Genomic DNA, 6691 nt, shown 5'->3' on the forward strand with positions numbered 1-6691 from the left:
GTTTTTAAAGATGTAAGTTCCTTCAAAGAGGTTCTAGGATATTCTTAAAAATATCACCTTTTTCATATGTTTGAAAACCTTTGTGTATGTTCATCAGATACTAAAATAAAGCTTCTTAAATATTTCTTGTCTACGACTGGTAACTCTAACTAAACTTACTGCACAATTAGCAGAGTATAGTTATCAAATCATCACTCATTGGAAACATTATCACATAAGTATAAGTGTTAACTTGTAAAATAGTATTATAGATTATTCCAACAAATACGTATAAGAAGTCATTGAAATTAAGAAAGTCGGAAAGAACAGCCTACATTAAATATTATTACCAACTAATACAGTACATTATGTATTATTCATAACCTAGATTCACTTAAGTCAACCAACTGCAAAACATTTCAGATTCAGTTTCTCCTTCTTCACCATATAAGTAACATTATTTTTACAGTATTATCGTTACCATGGTTTGTAGAAATAGTTTGGGATCTATTGTAATACGTGTTTTTTACTGGCGTTCTTATTTCCTATTGCAAATTTGAATTCTTCTTTCTTTACATGTAGCACTTGTAATGACAGAAATAGTCATGAATTCCTTCCTCCCACAACTAGTGTGCAGAGGTTGAGTATGTATTACTACAATAATTCTGGAGCTTTACCACTTTGTTACAGTCCATGTCTCCATGATCGATTCTGCTCTGTCTGTTCACCTTACATCTTGTCAATATCCATAAATCATAGTCTGTCCTACAGAATACTCCATCTTAAGGCTGTCATGTCCAAATCGCACCCTTCCTCACTACAGATTTTCCATAAAGTATGTAGTCTGTGAATATGATTTTTCGCAGTGCTGTTTGGACAGTCTAATCACTTGGAAATCTATAGACAGAAGAACACGAATATACAATTCAATCTCCATTCGATGAGGTATGTTATGGTTGAATGGATATATCGTGGGAGCAACTTGTGTCCACATATCAGTGAGTGGACAGAACGCCTCAAGACTTAATAGTGTTGTCTCAATGGAACTCAAAAGCTCTTGTGGACAAGTCCCTGTGTTTCAAGATGCCGCGTAAAGTCAAAAAGCACCAAGATACAGCGAGAGTAGGAGTTATTATGGAGCCTTCCAGACCACGAGGCACACTTATGATATTCTGAAACCGCATCTGGTAGCTGAGGTCTTTATAGGATGTGATGAACAAGTGTGGAATCTCAAGATATATCATCTATTTGGCAATGACTGCAAGTGCACACCAGGTCTTCTCACTATGACCTTAACCTGAAGATGTCACATTTTTGAGAATACAAACGTCTTTGGATCTTCGGGTTCAAGACAGTTCAGTGACCTAGGATACTATGGACAGATGTGATGAGGAAGTACAGCATGATGCCACTTAGGATTGAGGAATGTTTCATCACTCATGTAAACAGTCTCAGTGGTGATATGGTTTAAAGTAGCTACATCAAGCCACAGGTTAGAGCACAGGAGGAAGCAAACTGTAATGTCAACTGCAGCTGCGGACCCTGCTCCAAAACAGTCTCCAGAACCTGTATAAGCTACCAAAACACCAAAGATACATCGACCCATTACTGCACAAGCTTCACTGCAGCAAACACCACAAGGAAACGTGGTACAACAAAATGGGTCAGCAGGATTTCCATAATCCAGGCACTATGAAAACACCACTAGTGTAGCTAGAGTTGTACTTACAAAAGTTACATGGGTGAGAGCACCTGCTTCAGTTTTGGCATGTCTGATTACTGCTTGCCAATGCTGCAGAAAATAAGGAAAGTTGATGATAGGCAATGACTACAGCAGTAATTACTAGTTTAAACTAGTGTGGCATAAGTTGGACCTGATGACTAACATGGCAGGTGCAGTGGTCAGTAATGTAAGCTGATCTGGAGAACCATGGTACATACTGCTAATGATATATGGGTGGTAGGTTGACACAATAATAAATAGAACCTTAATCGACCTTGCTTTCTACCAGGCTGTAAAGCCACCATTTCGGCCAGTTAGTAAGAATTTCATTCCAGCAATTGGTGAAAAGCTAGACACTGGTAGAGGGGGCATTATAATATAATGGTCAGTTGCACTTTCCATTGGTAAAAGAGTATCCAAGAGTTGACAGTGAGTGAATGGTGTTGACTAACTGCCTTCCCTCTAGTGGGTTATTTCTAAATTAGGGACAGCTAGTATAGATAGCCCTCGAGTAGTTTTTGTAACAAACAAATAAACAACAATATATCATTCGCAACCTGATGGTTTGGGTGAAAAACAGTACAGACTGTAAAGTATGCTCGCTAACGCTTGGATTCAACTTTTAATGATTACTGTGGATTCTGGCAAATTAACTAAAAGGATTTTTCTATTATTATATTGCAAGCACTCAGGTTAAGTTTTGTGCTGAATGTTGGTTGAAATGTGACGTCAGTTGAGTTAATCCTAACTCATTGGGTGCCAACTGCAGGTTTGACTATAGCGCGCTTTTCAACAGGTCTGGTGCTAACCTTTTCCAGGTTGGGGGGGGGGATGAGGTGGGCCAGACAGAAATTTGGGAGGATGACTTTACCATTAAGATGTATAGATCACCAGCATGTTGAACACGATAGTTGGTAAATTTTGGGGTGCCTATGGCCCCTTTAGCATGTGGAGTATGGAACTGATGGCAGTCAGATGACTGTTTGTTTGTTTTGAATTTCGCGCAAAGCTACACGAGGGCTATCTGCGCTAGCCGTCCCTAATTTAGCAGTGTAAGACTAGAGGGAAGGCAGCTAGTCATCACTACCCACCGCCAACTATTGGGCTACTCTTTTACCAACGAATAGTGGGATTGACCGTCACGTTATAACACCCCCACGGCTGAAAGGGCGAGCATGTTTGGTGGGACGGGGATTCGAACCCGCGATCCTCAGATCACGAGTCGAGTGCCCTAACCATCTGGCCATGCCGGGGCCTCAGTCAGATGATATGTTTAATGTTTAATTTTGTCACAAATGGGTGGTTTTGGTTACATTTTTGTAATTTTCTTTTTTAAATTATTTTATGACTTAACCTTAGTTTGTTGTAATTTCTAGTCTGCATTGATATTTTAATCGTATGTTTTTTGGGGGGTTGTAATTTGATTTTTGTATTGTATGTTATTGTAATTTATTGTATGTTCATTCTGTGTTTAACTTTTGTATATCTATTTATTTATTTTAAGTTATATATCATTTTGGTTATTGTAACTGACTGCTGGAGTTTTATGTATTAACCCTTTATATCTTTGCTTAACCTTTCGTCCCCTAGTGGCACAGCGGTATGTCTGCGAACTTACAACGCTAATAATCGGGTTTCGATACCCGTGATGGGTAGAGCACAGACAACCCATTGTGCAGCTTTATGCTTAACTGCAAACAAACAAACTTAATCTTTCTTGTCTTTGTTTAGGTATCGTGTGTTAATCTTTGTTGTCTTTGTTTATGTGTCATGTGTGTCGTCCGTGGAAAAAAATTTATATTTGGCGACCTGTAATAGATAAAGGAGGGGTTATAATGCGTAAAATAGTCATAAATTTCACCCTCCCATAACTAGTATAGAATATATCTTTATTCGTATTTCTGCATGAGGTTAATTACAAAAACATGTACCAGTCCATTTACACACGCACTGCAACGTTTGTTGTTAGGTCTCAAAACGTGTACTTATGGACTTCTTGAAAGGTAATACAGTAAAACCTATAACTGTATTAGCTGAAGATTGCGTGTATACCATAGGTTCAAGTATGTAATCTGAAGACTTGTGTGATATATTACTTTTTTTGTTTCGTCTGGGGCTAGAAGTTGTCTCTTGGCTCTTGATTTTTGGACTTTTTTATTGTCCTTTCGTTAACTCTAGCAGCCAGAGGGCACAGAAAAAGAAACCTGGTCAACTTAGGTCGAAGAATGCTGTGTTCCCCCCCCCCTCCCTTTTACTGTCCCGTTAAATTTCTGCTCTGTTTAACAGTCCTGAACCTGTGTTTTGCGACAACGTTTCGTTTACTTGATGACTATCAGTTTACCAGAATACCACACACTTCTCGACAAGTACACAATCACCACAAACTTAAGCTTTGCAGCCTTTTTTTATAATCTCGGTAGCATTTGGTACGGATAACTTTCAAAAGTAATAAAAAAGAAAAACATGGTCTGTAACATAATCTCAGAAATACGTTTCGTTCAGTATCAATCCAAAGACTACTGATAAATCTGAATCCGCAGGAGTAAATAGTGCGATGTATCACAACACCTTATTTCATGTCACGTGCAATATAAAAGTGAATACATATCAACACTAACCCTAAGGGCGCAGCATACTTTGCTAAGCTTAAAACAAAGTTATTTTGTTTTACTTTGATTTAAAATAATTTAATTGAAATATCAGATGAGTAAGCTGATTGTTTTGTAGTTAAGTACAAAGCTACACAATGAGCTATCTATGCTCTGCCCACCACGGGTATCGAAACCCGGTTTCTAGCGGTATAAGTCCGCAGACTTACATGCTAAAACTATTAAACTGTGTCTGTAAAGACTGACTTTCCTGTATAGGTTATTCATGCCAAGATGAAAAACATGCCAGATGAGTGAGAGACAATGTCAAATAATGATGTGCTTAAGAAAGTTTTTGAATTACATTGTAATATAACTTTCAGAAACGTCTTCTCAATACAAATTCTCTATTACAAAGTTTTGTCATTTTTACTATTTTTTTTGATTATTTTGAGAACACGACACGTATAAAAAAAAATTGTAATAAATTCCAAACACATACTAACTATTCTGCATGTTTATAAAACCTAAAATTGACGGTGAATAATAAGAAATAAAAACTTACAACAATAGTACCAACTCTTCCATTCAGTGAACAAAACTTCGAAATTCTGTTACTAGAGGGCCCGGCATGGCCAGGTGGTTAGGGTACTCGACTCGCAATCTGCGGATCGCGGGTTCGAATCCCCGTCACACCAAACATGCTCGCCCTTTCGGCCGTGGGGGCGTTATAATGTGACGGTCAATCCCACTATTCGTTGGTAAAAGAGTAGCCCAAGAGTTGGCGGTGGGTGGTGATGAATAGCTGCCTTCCCTCTAGTCTTACACTGCTAAATTAGGGACGGCTAGCGCAGATAGCCCTCGTGTAGCTTTGCGCGAAATTCAAAACAAACAAATCCTTCCTCAAATGATTAAAAATTTGGTTTCCATACTCACGATGGGCACAGCAGAGATATTTCATTGTGTAGTGCTTAATAACAAACTAATTACCAAATCTACCAATGGTTGTAGTTACAACACACCAGTGGGCCATGGAATTAGGGCGTTCGACTAGCTATCTGCTAGATGCTGGTTCGATTCCTGTCACCGAATATACTTGCCCTTTCGGCCATGAGGTATTGTCGTTGTTAAAGAGTAGCCCAAAAGTTTGCGGTAGGTGGTGTTGACTATAACCTATCATTTCTAAATTAGGGGCGGTTAGGGCAAATAGCTCTCGAGTAGCTTTTCGCAAAATTCAAGAAACAAACAAACCAATCGGAGAGCAACAGAGCCTTTCTTGCTGGTATTATTTCTGTTTACCTGATGAATTTGGAAATACAAAAAAAGCAGTAGTGTTTGTCTCATTCTCACACAAAATCACTCCCACTTTGATATACAATCTTCGGCATCATTATAAAGTTATCTAATTGACCACAAGGTAGAGTTACCAACAAACTAATAACTTAACCAACAATTCTAAGGTTTCCTATATACAGAGTAAGTATGTGAATTCATTAAGTTTTTAAAAATTCAAATTAAAATGCTTTTGAAACACTTCAGATGATTTGTATCGTAAACGACGTAAAATATGGTAACAACTTGTTGTAAACGTAGTAGATAAAGTGGTTTCTGAAGTTTAACCTTAACAATAAAACATTAACTTAACTTTCCTTTGCGTTTTATACATTAAAAAATTTTAGAAACTGAGTTGTGAAACTTTTCCTGGTTAGGGTTAGCAACGACGTGGATTGGACTACACAGATTAGATGCTGATAATCACTTTATTTGGGAGCTAATGGATCGCAGTAGTGTTGCTTTGAATGACAGCCTAACATTCTGGGCTCCTGGAGAACCTGGGAATGAAACTAACTGTGTATATCTGGATATCCAAGATCAGCTACAGCCAGTGTGGAAAACCAAGTCTTGTTTTCAACCCTCAAGTTTTGTTTGTATGATGGATTTGTCAGACAAGAACAAAGGTATTCCCGAAAAAAACTTGGTAATGTATTGTGGTTATCAAAGTATTCATGCTTGGTATATGACAGGTATTGTTAGTTTTATCCTACTCTTGAACAATGTAAAGATGTTCTCACATTATTCACGCCTGGTATACCATTATTATCCATGATCTATAAAAGTTACGTAATTAGGTATTGTTGGTTTTATCCTACTCTTGAACAATGTAAAGATGTTCTCACATTATTCACGCCTGGTATACCATTATTATCCATGATCTATAAAAGTTACGTAATTAGGTATTGTTGGTTTTATCCTACTCTTGAACAATGTAAAGATGTTCTCACATTATTCACGCCTGGTATACCATTAATATCCATGATCTCTAAAAGTTACGTAATTAGGTATTGTTGGTTTTATCCTACTCTTGAACAATGTAAAGATGTTCTCACATTATTCACGCTTG

At 37.7% G+C, this 6691-nt stretch overlaps 1 protein-coding gene across 1 annotated transcript in view; it reads left to right on the plus strand.

The window, feature by feature from the left end:
- Positions 1–6691, plus strand: part of LOC106475999 (limulus clotting factor C-like) — a gene marked incomplete at both ends in the record, with an annotated part of 20299 nt that overhangs the window by 8347 nt on the left and 5261 nt on the right. The window lies entirely within an intron of this gene.

The sequence above is a fragment of the Limulus polyphemus genome, unplaced genomic scaffold (assembly GCF_000517525.1).
Source record: "Limulus polyphemus unplaced genomic scaffold, Limulus_polyphemus-2.1.2 Scaffold9605, whole genome shotgun sequence".
Taxonomy (NCBI): Eukaryota; Metazoa; Arthropoda; class Merostomata; order Xiphosura; family Limulidae; genus Limulus; species Limulus polyphemus.